Source organism: Ranitomeya variabilis, chromosome 1, assembly GCF_051348905.1.
Source record: "Ranitomeya variabilis isolate aRanVar5 chromosome 1, aRanVar5.hap1, whole genome shotgun sequence".
Classification (NCBI taxonomy): domain Eukaryota; kingdom Metazoa; phylum Chordata; class Amphibia; order Anura; family Dendrobatidae; genus Ranitomeya; species Ranitomeya variabilis.
In genome coordinates, this window is record NC_135232.1 from 727,409,462 (window position 1) to 727,422,843 (window position 13,382).

Sequence of the window (13,382 nt, forward strand, 5' to 3'; positions counted from 1 at the left end):
GGGTAGCATGCCTACGTTGATTCTAGATGCCCAGCACCAGCCGGAGGACTAAATAATGCTAGCAGAGGAAAATATTAGTCCTAGCTCACCTCTAGAGAAATACCCCGAAAGGAGACAGAGGCCCCCCACATGTATTGGCGGTGAATTAAGATGAAATAACAAACGTAGTATGAAAATAGGTTTAGCAAATTTGAGGTCCACTTACTACATAGCAGAAGACAGAAAGGACACTTTCATGGTCAGCTGAAAACCCTATCAAAACACCATCCAGAAATTACTTTAAAACTCTGGCATTAACTCATAACACCAGAGTGGCAATTCCTGTTCACAAGAGCTTTCCAGACACAGTAACGAAACTACAGCTGTGAACTGGAACAAAAATGCAAAAACAAACATGGACAAGAGTCCAACTTATCTAGTAGTTGTCTAGGAGCAGGAACAAGCACAGAGAGGCTTCTGATAACATTGTTGACCGGCAAGCAACTAACAGAGCAGCAAGGTTATATAGCGACTCCCACATCTTGATGGGAACAGGTGAACAGAGAAGATGAAAACACCAGTTCAATTCCACCAGTAGCCACCGGGGGAGCCCAGAATCCAAATTCACAACAGTCCTCTGTTGAATATTCCTTTTTACCTGCAACTTTCATCATAATACAAGAATTTCAGTTAAAGCAACCCTCTTTTCCTGGAGTCTTCTTACATGAGATCGTGGCTGAGTTAAGCTGTCTGATTAATCGGTATGAACGTGAGTACAGGTGAATACGGAAGCGCCTAAAAGTAGAGGTCTATCCAGGCACTACTACGTTCTACATATCCATGAGTCAGAATAGGTTGTGACTGACCAATCTGGCTCACATATGATTGGGAACTACTATAGGTCTCACATCTTGCCATACGGTTGTGCGGAACAAATTGGGTGACCATAGGTGTCTGGTGCCTTGATGGCAGATTGTAGGGCTGTGGACTAGCAAAGTGAGCACCACTACTATTACCCACAGACATGCTGGAGGACATTGATTCATAATGTTGGCTGTAGGTGGTGCTTGGATCAGACCTTTGCCAATATTGCTGAGTTGTGGCATGGGCATGAGGCAAAGAGGTAGGGCCAGACATTTGCCCATATTGCTGGCTACTGGCACGGGCATGAGGCACAGAGGTAGAACCAGACATTTGCCCATATTGCTGGCTACTGGCACGGGCATGAGGCACAGAGGTAGGACCAGACATTTGCCCATATTGCTGGCTACTGGCACAGGCATGAGGCACAGAGGTAGGACCAGACATTTGCCCATATAGCTGGCTACTGGCACGGGCATGAGGCACAGAGGTAGGACCAGACATTTGCCCATAATGCTGGCTACTGGCATGGGCATGAGGCACAGAGGTAGGATCAGACATTTGCCCATATTGCTGGCTACTGGCACGGGCATGAGGCACAGAGGTAGGATCAGATATTTGCCCATATTGCTGGCTACTGGCATGGGCATGAGGCACAGAGGTAGGATCAGACATTTGCCCATATTGCTGGCTACTGGCACGGGCATGAGGCACAGAGATAGGATCAGACATTTGCCCATATTGCTGGCTACTGGCACGGGCATGAGGCACAGAGGTAGGATCAGATATTTGCCCATATTGCTGGCTACTGGCACGAGCATGAGGCACAGAAGTAGGATGAGACATTTGCTCATATTGCTGGCTACTGGCACGGGCATGAGGCACAGAGGTAGGACCAGACATTTGCTCATATTGCTGGCTACTGGCACGGGCATGAGGCACAGAGGTAGGATCAGACATTTGCCTATATTGCTGGCTACTGGCACGGGCATGAGGCACAGAGGTAGGACCAGACATTTGCCCATATTGCTGGCTACTGGCACGGGCATGAGGCACAGAGGTAGGATCAGACATTTGCCCATATTGCTGGCTACTGGCACGGGCATAAGGCACAGAGGTAGGATCAGACATTTGCCCATATTGCTGGCTACTGGCACGGGCATGAGGCACAGAGGTAGGATCAGACATTTGACCATATTGCTGGCCACTGGCACGGGCATGAGGCACAGAGGTAGGATCAGACATTTGCTCATATTGCTGGCTACTGGCATGGGCATGGGCATGAGGCACACAGGTAGGACCAGACATTTTACCATAATCATGAGTGTAGCAATGGGCAGGAGAAAACCAAACAGGAGCAGACATTTGGGGATAACTATGTCTTACGGCAGGAGGTGGAAGCATGGACGAGGGTGCAGGCATTTCCTGTGATTGTTGTGTACCTACATTTTGTGCATTTGGTATATTGGTAGCAGATGACATTTGTATTTGATGCTGGGCAGTTCGCCATTGTTGCATCAGTGGATATTTCTGCAGCATCAGACACCTGCTCATCAGGCTGCGTTGATGGAGTGGGTTCTGCTGGGGCTTCGGTCTCCGATGCCGACGTACATAGCACTGATCTTGCTGTTGTTGGCGATTCATCAGAGTCCTCAAGGTTGTCATCAGTCCTAGGATAAAATAACATTAACAGTTTGTCACAATGCTAAACTAATCCTAAATAACATTCAAAAACACATTTTGGTTTTCACAAATGAAGTTAGATTTGGAACATGTTTGTATTTGTTAATTCAACATATAAACATGAGGATTATTGAAAGCACAAATGTCCTTCTGAAAGATAACTAGTGACCAAAGATTTACCTGACTTTTTTTTTAATTTTTAATATTTGTAAATGTGAAAAGACAGTGTAGTTAGTTTAATATGTTGGGACAATCATACACAGTGACACTTACGGATTTAGCTCCAGGATTGGGCGAAGAAAGGCTAAGTTTCTGTAGAACACATATTGGCGTTTTTTAGAAGCACCTGACGTGGAGGGGAGGGGATTGAATTCCCGCCTAAACTGGTCCCTCGCTGACCGCCATCGCCGTTTAACCAAATCAACTGTTGGAAAAGTTGAAACACAACAAGTCACATTCCCACTAATAACAAAATATTCATAACACAACACAATATGTTCAGCTATGTTAGAGTTTAAAAGTATTATGCTTTTGATCATCATGCCTGGTACCAAAATACATTTTTGATAAAAAATGCTGATCCCTTGCCATTGAGACTAAGAATTGTGTGACCATTTAGCACCATGTTGTAATTTTCCTCGTACCGAATTTATTGTTTGTACATGTCCCCACTTAATTGTAAAGTGCTGCGGAATATGTTGGCGCTATATAAATAAAAATTATTATTATTATTAATTATTATTATTTTAAAAATTACGATATAACTAGCATGAGCACTGTTATAATCTGTTGGCAAAAACATAGCCTGCAGGACTGTGGCTGGGTATAATAACACAAACATTAACACAATTAGCAATGAGCATTAGCCATATGTAAGGGCTTGACTTGTGTGAATAATTGTGTATGATGGCATTAATTAAGTGTAAACATTTGATTTCAATCAGTCACACACAAACTGTGTTGTGCCCAGCAAGACATGTTAAAATCAAACCCTCCAAGGAGCTACTATGTAAGATTTTTTGGGTATGTTGGTTTAAAAATAGCAGTCAGCACTAGTGTTGAGCGGTACCGTCCGATACTTGAAAGTATCGGTATCGGAAAGTATCGGCCGATACCGGCAAAGTATCGGATCTAATCCGATACCGATACCCGATACCAATACAAGTCAATGGGAGTCAAGTATCGGACGGTATTCCTGATGGTTCCCAGGGTCTGAAGGAGAGGAAACTCTCCTTCAGGCCCTGGGATCCATATTAATGTGTAAAAGAAAGAATTAAAATAAAAAATATTGCTATACTCACGGAAAACGCGCGCATTTTAAGCAAAGAACGCTGTCGGTTCCCTCGGTGAGGTCCAGGCTGCGTCGGAGAGGTGAGTATAGCAATATTTTTTATTTTAATTCTTTCTTTTACACATTAATGTTGTTTCAATACCGATACCCGATACCACAAAAGTATCGGATCTCTGTATCGGAATTCCGATACCCGCAAGTATCGGCCGATACCCGATACTTGCGGTATCGGAATGCTCAACACTAGTCAGCACATGTTGATCCTTAGATGTTTAACATTATATTATTTTAATAAATTAAAAAAAAAAAAACTCAGAGACTTTAAGGGCAACACTTTTTGCATATAGTACATCAGTCAATTAACAGATATACAAAAAAAAACCATTGTTACGCATAAGAGAAAATAATGTTAGACATCTATGGAGATATGCTTGAATACAGTTCACAGTGCAAAATATGATGTTACACGTTTTGTTACGCCAGGGAATTGTGGGCAAAAAATGCAGGTTGTGCACATGCCAGACAACTAGGCTTTGAGTTACTTAGATATTCATTAGTGTTTGCAAACATGAAAACAACACTTTGCAAAATATAAAGATACACCCTGGAAATAAAATGCTGCCAGAAACACACACTGCATTTTTAAGCAATTTCTAACAAGCATGGTTCATCATTCATGAGTAATTATAAAATATAACACAGGGAACATACTGGAAAGTACTAAGAATATTTTAAAGTGTATATGATAAGGTCCATGTAAATATAAAGCTTAACAACACATAAGCCGAATGCTTATGATGAAGTAGTGTCATATGTTTCTATGATTTACATGTTCAATACAACAAGGAACATCCAGGGCTGCCACTAGAAATTTCAGGGCCCCATACTGACAAAATTTTCAGGGCCCCCTTGAGACTCCGCCCAGGCTCCACCCCAGCCCCACCTCCACGCTCCACCCCTCGAACTGTCCACAGCCCCACCGCTCTCTCTTGGAAAATCTCCACTTCTCACCTATCACACATTGACAGTTCCCATCACCAGATCACACATATAGCTTACAGATATATATATATATATATATATATATATATATATATATATATATATATATAGCATACAGCTTTTGTTTTGGCCTAAAGATTTTTTAAGCCACCAAAATGACAAGGTAAACACTTTTGGCCAGGCCCTACTCTACTGTAACCTATTAAATATTTGTTAAAATATGCAATACAATTTAGGTATATTTTTATTTATTTTTCAATTTTTAAAATGACCTATAATACCACATACAAGGAACAAATACCACAGCACCATGTCCAGACCACATATTACCACCACAGTGATCGAATAATATCAAATACAAGGAACAAATACAACATCATGACCAGACCACATATTACCACCACATAGTGACTGAATACTACAATACTGATCTGTAGGGTTGAGCGACTTTCATTTTTTTAAGATCGAGTCGGGTTTTGTGAAACCCGACTTTGTCCAGAGTCGAGTCGAGTGCAGTCGGCCGATTATCGCTAAAAGTCGGGGATCGACCGAAACACGAAACCCAATGCAAGTCAATGGGGAAGCATAGTCGGCAGTGAGTGGAGGCCAGGAAAACACCTACAGTGCCCATTTTAATGCCAAAAACATCCATTCTTGTTTCTGAAGCTTGTCAATCTTAATTAACTTTATAATAATAGTTGGGCATAGGAAATTGGGGGTCATTTGGCAAAAGTTGTGGGGGGTAGGGCTGGTTCAAGCCTTTAGTGGGCCAAGGAAACGTGGACTACGTCACGGCGGTGGAGCAGGGAGAGGTAAGTATTTCAACGTTGCAAGTGCTGTGATCCTGAGCAAGCAGGGGGGGGCACTCGTTCGCATTGGCACTGGCACAGGGCCCCTCAAAGTACGGCGGTTTGTTTGCATGGCGGGGGCGGGGATGAGGAGGAAACAGATATAGGGCCAAAGAATAAAGTAGGCTAAATGCAGTTCAAAATTGGTAACAGGACTAAACAGGCGGCATTGCTTTGTTCAGTGGAGTAGCAAACCCAAGAGCAGCAGACACTGTTTTAAGGGCCCAACCACACTAGTAGGCCAAATGCAGTTTAATATCTGATACTATAGGCCGAAAGCCAGAAGGTTGAAGCTCAGCTGTATTCAGTTGAGGGCAACACCAGGGAGGGGCAGACACCGTTAGTAGGCCCTAAACACCTATTTTTTTTTTTTTTTTTTAAACTTAATAAGAGCCAGAAGGTTGAAGCTCAGCTGTATTCAGTTGAGGGCAAACACCAGGGAGGGGCAGACACCGTTAGTAGGCCGTAACCTAAGTTGAAGGCCAAATGCAGTTTAATATCTGATACTATAGGCCGAAAGCCAGAAGGTTGAAGCTGAGCTGTATTCAGTTGAGGGCAACACCAGGGAGGGGCAGACACCGTTAGTAGGCCCTAAACACCAAGTTTTTAAAAAACAGCACTTAATGAGAGCCAGAAGGTTGAAGCTCAGCTGTATTCAGTTGAGGACAAACACCAGGCAGGGGCAGACACCGATAGTAGGCCCTAAACACCATTTTTTTATTTAAAAACAGCACTTAATGAGAGCCAGAAGGTAGAAGCTCAGCTGTATTCAGTTGAGGGCAACACCAGGGAGGGGCAGACACCGTTAGTAGGCCCTAAACACCAAGTTTTTAAAAAACAGCACTTAATGAGAGCCAGAAGGTTGAAGCTCAGATTTATTCATTTGAGGACAACTTGAATTAGGGACTGCAGACAGACTTACCAGGCTGTCCCCTGTGTGGACCATGCATCCAATACATTAACCCATTGCGCCACAAAGGACACGTAACCTTCCGTGGCCATGCCTACAGGTCCATGTGTCTGTTGTCAGGTGTACCTTTGGACTCACAGATTGACAGAGTGCATGTACAATGCGGTCTTTTACATGCTGGTGGAGGGGTGGGATGGCTTTTCTCGCAAAAGAATTGTCAACTGGGTAGCTCATAGCGTGGTACAGCGTAGTCCATCATGGCTTTATTAATCTTAAATAAAATTAAAAAAATAGGCTCTATGCACTGTAAAATAGGTTCCAGGGGTAAACGGGCAGCATTGGTGTGGTCAGTGGAGGAGTAATGCAAGTAGGGACCGCAGACAGGCTATCAAAGGCCTAAAATAACAAACAATAGGCTCATGGCAGTTTTAAATTGGTTACATGGATGCACAGGCAGCATTATGGTCAGTGGAGGAAGAGTAATGGAAGTAGGGACCGCAGAAAGCCTATCAAAGGCCTAAGATAACAAACAATAGGCTCATGGCAGTTTTACATCGGTTACATGGATACACAGGCAGCATTGTGGTCAGTGGAGGATAGGGTTGAGCGAAACGGGTCGATCATTTTCAAAAGTCGCCGACTTTTGGCTAAGTCGGCGTCTCATGAAACCCGATCCGACCCCTGTGCTTGTCGGCCATGCGGTACGCGACTTTCGCGCCAAAGTCGCGTTTCAATGACGCGAAAAGCACCATTTCTCAGCCAATGAAGGTGAACGCAGAGTGTGGGCAGCGTGATGACATAGATCCTGGTCCCCACCATCTTAGAGAAGGGCATTGCAGTGATTGGCTTGCTGTCTGCGGCGTCACAGGGGCTATAAAGGGGCATTCCCGCCGACCGCCATCTTACTGCTGCTGATCTGAGCTTAGGGACAGGTTGCTGCCGCTTCGTCAGAAGCAGGGAGAGCGTTAGGCAGGGTCCACTAACCACCAAACCGCTTGTGCTGCAGCGATTTCCACTGTCCAACACCACCTTCGGTGTGCAGGGACTGTGGAAGCTATTTTTTTTTTTTTTTCCCCTCAGCGCTGTAGCTCATTGGGCTGCCCTAGAAGGCTCCGTGATAGCTGTATTGCTATGTGTACGCCACTGTGGAAACCAACTGCTTTTTTCAAAGCACATATCCTCTTGTTCCTTCCTTTCTGCACAGCTATCTTTTTTGTTTGTCCACACTTTTTATTTAATTTGTGCATCAGTCCACTCCTATTGCTGCCTGCCATACCTGGCTTACATTACTGCAGGGAGATAGTAATTGTAGGACAGTCCCTGTTTTTTTTTTGTTTTTTTTGTGGGAGATTAAGATTGGCATTTCTGCTACAGTGCCATCCCTGTGTGTGCCATCTCTCACTGAGTGGGCCATAGAAAGCCTATTTATTTTTTCCGTGATTTGTGTTCTAAATTCTACCTCAACACAAAAACACTACATCAATCAGTGGGAGAAAAATATTGGCCTCAGTCAGGGCTTGTGTGCCACTGCTGTGTGTGCTATCTCTCATTCAGTGGGCTATAGCAAGCCTATTTTTTTTTTTTTTTTTTTAATATTATTTGGTTTCTAAAGTCTCCCTGAAAAAAAAAAAAAAACCTAAAAAAACAGTGGGAGAGTAATATTGCCCTTTCAGCTTGTGTGCCAGTCTTGACTCCTGGGTGTGCCACCTCTCTCCCTCTCATTCAGTGGGCCATAGAAAGCCTATTTATTTATTTTTTTAAATATTATTGGGTTTCTAAAGTCTCCCTTAAAAAACAAAAAATACATAAAAAAACAGTGGGAGAGTAATATTGCCCTTTCAGCTTGTGTGCCAGGCTTGACTCCTGGGTGTGCCACCTCTCTCCCTCTCATTCAGTGGGCCATAGAAAGCCTATTTATTTTTTTTTTAAATATTATTGGGTTTCTAAAGTCTCCCTTAAAAAACAAAAAATACATAAAAAAACAGTGGGAGAGTAATATTGCCCTTTCAGCTTGTGTGCCAGTCTTGACTCCTGGGTGTGCCACCTCTCTCTCTCATTCAGTGGGCCATAGAAAGGCTATTTTTTTTTTGTTTTTTTAATATTATTTGGTTTCTAAAGTCTCCCTGAAAAAAAAAAAAAAAACATACAAAAAACAGTGGGAGAGTAATATTGCCCTTTCAGCTTGTGTGCCAGTCTTGACTCCTGGGTGTGCCACCTCTCTCCCTTTCATTCAGTGGGCCATAGAAAGCCTATTTATTTTTTTTTTTAAATATTATTGGGTTTCTAAAGTCTCCCTTAAAAAACAAAAAATACATAAAAAAACAGTGGGAGAGTAATATTGCCCTTTCAGCTTGTGTGCCAGTCTTGACTCCTGGGTGTGCCACCTCTCTCCCTTTCATTCAGTGGGCCATAGAAAGCCTATTTATTTATTTTTTTAAATATTATTGGGTTTCTAAAGTCTCCCTTAAAAAACAAAAAATACATAAAAAAACAGTGGGAGAGTAATATTGCCCTTTCAGCTTGTGTGCCAGTCTTGACTCCTGGGTGTGCCACCTCTCTCTCTCATTCAGTGGGCCATAGAAAGGCTATTTTTTTTTTTGGTTTTTTTAATATTATTTGGTTTCTAAAGTCTCCCTGAAAAAAAAAAAAAAACATACAAAAAACAGTGGGAGAGTAATATTGCCCTTTCAGCTTGTGTGCCAGTCTTGACTCCTGGGTGTGCCACCTCTCTCCCTTTCATTCAGTGGGCCATAGAAAGCCTATTTATTTTTTTTTTAAAATATTATTGGGTTTCTAAAGTCTCCCTTAAAAAACAAAAAATACATAAAAAAACAGTGGGAGAGTAATATTGCCCTTTCAGCTTGTGTGCCAGTCTTGACTCCTGGGTGTGCCACCTCTCTCTCTCATTCAGTGGGCCATAGAAAGGCTATTTTTTTTTGTTTTTTTTAATATTATTTGGTTTCTAAAGTCTCCCTGAAAAAAAAAAAAAAAACATACAAAAAACAGTGGGAGAGTAATATTGCCCTTTCAGCTTGTGTGCCAGTCTTGACTCCTGGGTGTGCCACCTCTCTCCCTTTCATTCAGTGGGCCATAGAAAGCCTATTTATTTTTTTTTTTAAATATTATTGGGTTTCTAAAGTCTCCCTTAAAAAACAAAAAATACATAAAAAAACAGTGGGAGAGTAATATTGCCCTTTCAGCTTGTGTGCCAGTCTTGACTCCTGGGTGTGCCACCTCTCTCTCTCATTCAGTGGGCCATAGAAAGGCTATTTTTTTTTTGGTTTTTTTAATATTATTTGGTTTCTAAAGTCTCCCTGAAAAAAAAAAAAAAAATCATACAAAAAACAGTGGGAGAGTAATATTGCCCTTTCAGCTTGTGTGCCAGTCTTGACTCCTGGGTGTGCCACCTCTCTCCCTTTCATTCAGTGGGCCATAGAAAGCCTATTTATTTTTTTTTTTAAATATTATTGGGTTTCTAAAGTCTCCCTTAAAAAACAAAAAATACATAAAAAAACAGTGGGAGAGTAATATTGCCCTTTCAGCTTGTGTGCCAGTCTTGACTCCTGGGTGTGCCACCTCTCTCCCTTTCATTCAGTGGGCCATAGAAAGCCTATTTATTTATTTTTTTAAATATTATTGGGTTTCTAAAGTCTCCCTTAAAAAACAAAAAATACATAAAAAAACAGTGGGAGAGTAATATTGCCCTTTCAGCTTGTGTGCCAGTCTTGACTCCTGGGTGTGCCACCTCTCTCTCTCATTCAGTGGGCCATAGAAAGGCTATTTTTTTTTTTGGTTTTTTTAATATTATTTGGTTTCTAAAGTCTCCCTGAAAAAAAAAAAAAAACATACAAAAAACAGTGGGAGAGTAATATTGCCCTTTCAGCTTGTGTGCCAGTCTTGACTCCTGGGTGTGCCACCTCTCTCCCTTTCATTCAGTGGGCCATAGAAAGCCTATTTATTTTTTTTTTTAAATATTATTGGGTTTCTAAAGTCTCCCTTAAAAAACAAAAAATACATAAAAAAACAGTGGGAGAGTAATATTGCCCTTTCAGCTTGTGTGCCAGTCTTGACTCCTGGGTGTGCCACCTCTCTCTCTCATTCAGTGGGCCATAGAAAGGCTATTTTTTTTTGGTTTTTTTAATATTATTTGGTTTCTAAAGTCTCCCTGAAAAAAAAAAAAAAACCATACAAAAAACAGTGGGAGAGTAATATTGCCCTTTCAGCTTGTGTGCCAGTCTTGACTCCTGGGTGTGCCACCTCTCTCCCTTTCATTCAGTGGGCCATAGAAAGCCTATTTATTTTTTTTTTTTAATATTATTGGGTTTCTAAAGTCTCCCTTAAAAAACAAAAAATACATAAAAAAACAGTGGGAGAGTAATATTGCCCTTTCAGCTTGTGTGCCAGTCTTGACTCCTGGGTGTGCCACCTCTCTCTCTCATTCAGTGGGCCATAGAAAGGCTATTTTTTTTTTGGTTTTTTTAATATTATTTGGTTTCTAAAGTCTCCCTGAAAAAAAAAAAAAAAACATACAAAAAACAGTGGGAGAGTAATATTGCCCTTTCAGCTTGTGTGCCAGTCTTGACTCCTGGGTGTGCCACCTCTCTCTCATTCAGTGGGCCATAGAAAGCATTTTTTTTTTTTCCTTGATTTGTGTTCTAAAATCTACCTCAACACAAAAACACTACATCAATCAGTGGGAGAAAAATATTGGCCTCAGTCAGGGCTTGTGTGCCACTGCTGTGTGTGCTATCTCTCATTCAGTGGGCTATAGAAAGCCTATTTTTTTTTTTTTTTTTTTAATATTATTTGGTTTCTAAAGTCTCCCTGAAAAAAAAAAAAAAACCTAAAAAAAAAAAACAGTGGGAGAGTAATATTGCCCTTTCAGCTTGTGTGCCAGTCTTGACTCCTGGGTGTGCCACCTCTCTCCCTCTCATTCAGTGGGCCATAGAAAGCCTATTTATTTTTTTTTTTAAATATTATTGGGTTTCTAAAGTCTCTCTTAAAAAAAAAAAAAAACATAAAAAAACAGTGGGAGAGTAATATTGCCCTTTCAGCTTGTGTGCCAGGCTTGACTCCTGGGTGTGCCACCTCTCTCTCTCATTCAGTGGGCTATAGAAAGCCTATTTTTTTTTTTTTTTTTTTTTTTTATATTATTTGGTTTCTAAAGTCTCCCTGAAATAAAAAAAAAACTTAAAAAAACAGTGGGAGAGTAATATTGCCCTTTCAGCTTGTGCGCCAGTCTTGACTCCTGGGTGTGCCACCTCTCTCTCTCTAATTGTGGGCCATAGAAAGCCATTTTTTTTTTTTTTTTTTAATATTATTTGGTTTCTAAAGTCTCCCTGAGAAAAAAAAAAAATAAATTAGGTGGGAGATTAATATTGACATTAGTGCTTGAGTGACAGTCCTGCGTGTGTGTCATCTCTGTGATTTTGTGCCACAGAAAACAGAGTGTGTAACATTGTGCCTGATTTTCCTTGTGGTCTCACCAACCTGTTAAGGGATATTGAAATCATACTGAAGTTATAGCTCACCGTGTAAGTTGTTTGACAGCAACAAATAAAGTTACTTTGGTTAAGATTTTAAAACAATGAGGAAGTCTGGTGCAAGAGGTCGTCGTGGGCGTTCATTGTCAGCTGGTAATGATGGTAGTGGTAGTGGAGCATCAGGTGGTCGTGGGGATAAAAATATTCCACCTAAGTCTGGAGCTGTGGAGCCAGTTTCGTCGTCAGGCTACACAAGGCCTCGAACGCTCTCTTTTCTGGGAGTAGGAAAACCGCTTTTAAAGGCGGAGCAGCAACAGCAAGTTTTGGCTTACATTGCAGACTCAGCCTCTAGCTCTTTTGCCTCCTCTTCCGAAACTGGTAAATGTAAAAGCAGCGCGTCGCTTGTGGATGTTCACGGTCAGGGACAAGTCGCTTCCTTGTCCTCCTCAGCAAAAACTACAACAAGAGAGAAGGATGCAGCAGGCGACACAACGGGTCACTCCATGGAGCTCTTTACACATACCGTCCCTGGCTTAGAAAGTGAAACATTTAACAGGCCATGCCCATTACAAGTATATTCTGACATGGAGTGCACTGATGCACAGCCACAGCCAGAGTACTATGCTGCTCCTTTGACTCAGACCACCACATTGCCCTCTCAGGGTACAGATCCACAATCAGACCCTGATGAGACTATGTTGCCCCGCCACGAACGCTATACCACCGACCGACACAGTGACACAGACGAAGTTGCACACGAGCTCGAAGAGGAGGTAATAGATGACCCAGTTATTGACCCCGATTGGCAGCCATTGGGGGAACAGGGTGCAGGCGGCAGTAGTTCAGAAGCGGAGGTGGAGGAGGGGCCGCAGCAGGCATCAACATCGCAACAGGTTCCATCTGCCGGGCCCGTATCTGGCCCAAAACGCGTGTCAAAGCCAAAACCTGTTGGAGCACAGCGTTGCCATCCGGTTAAAGCTCAGTCTGCAATCCCTGAAAAGGGATCCGAGTCTAGGAAGAGTGCAGTCTGGCATTTTTTTAAACAACATCCAACTGATCAGCGCAAAGTCATCTGTCAAAAATGTTCAACTAGCTTAAGCAGAGGTCAGAATCTGAAAAGTCTAAATACTAGTTGCATGCATAGACACTTAACCACCATGCATTTTCAAGCCTGGACTAACTACCAAACGTCCCTCAAGGTTGTAGCACCCTCGGCCAATGAAGCTAGTCAGCAACGCAACATCCCTTCCGTCACTGTAAGGCCACCATTTTCCGCACCACCGGCAGTATCTGTGCAGGTTTCTTTGCCAGCCAAAAGCAGTCAG

At 42.3% G+C, this 13,382-nt stretch overlaps 1 long non-coding RNA gene across 1 annotated transcript in view; it reads right to left on the reverse strand.

Moving 5' to 3' along the window:
* Positions 1 to 2,926: 2,926 nt before the first annotated feature.
* LOC143764166 (uncharacterized) overlaps positions 2,927 to 13,382 on the reverse strand; it is an 83,554-nt gene continuing 73,098 nt past the window's right edge. Inside the window, exon 3 of the long non-coding RNA XR_013213079.1 lies at positions 2,927 to 2,947. This is a non-coding gene — a long non-coding RNA (uncharacterized LOC143764166). The remainder of the gene's footprint in view (positions 2,948 to 13,382) is intronic.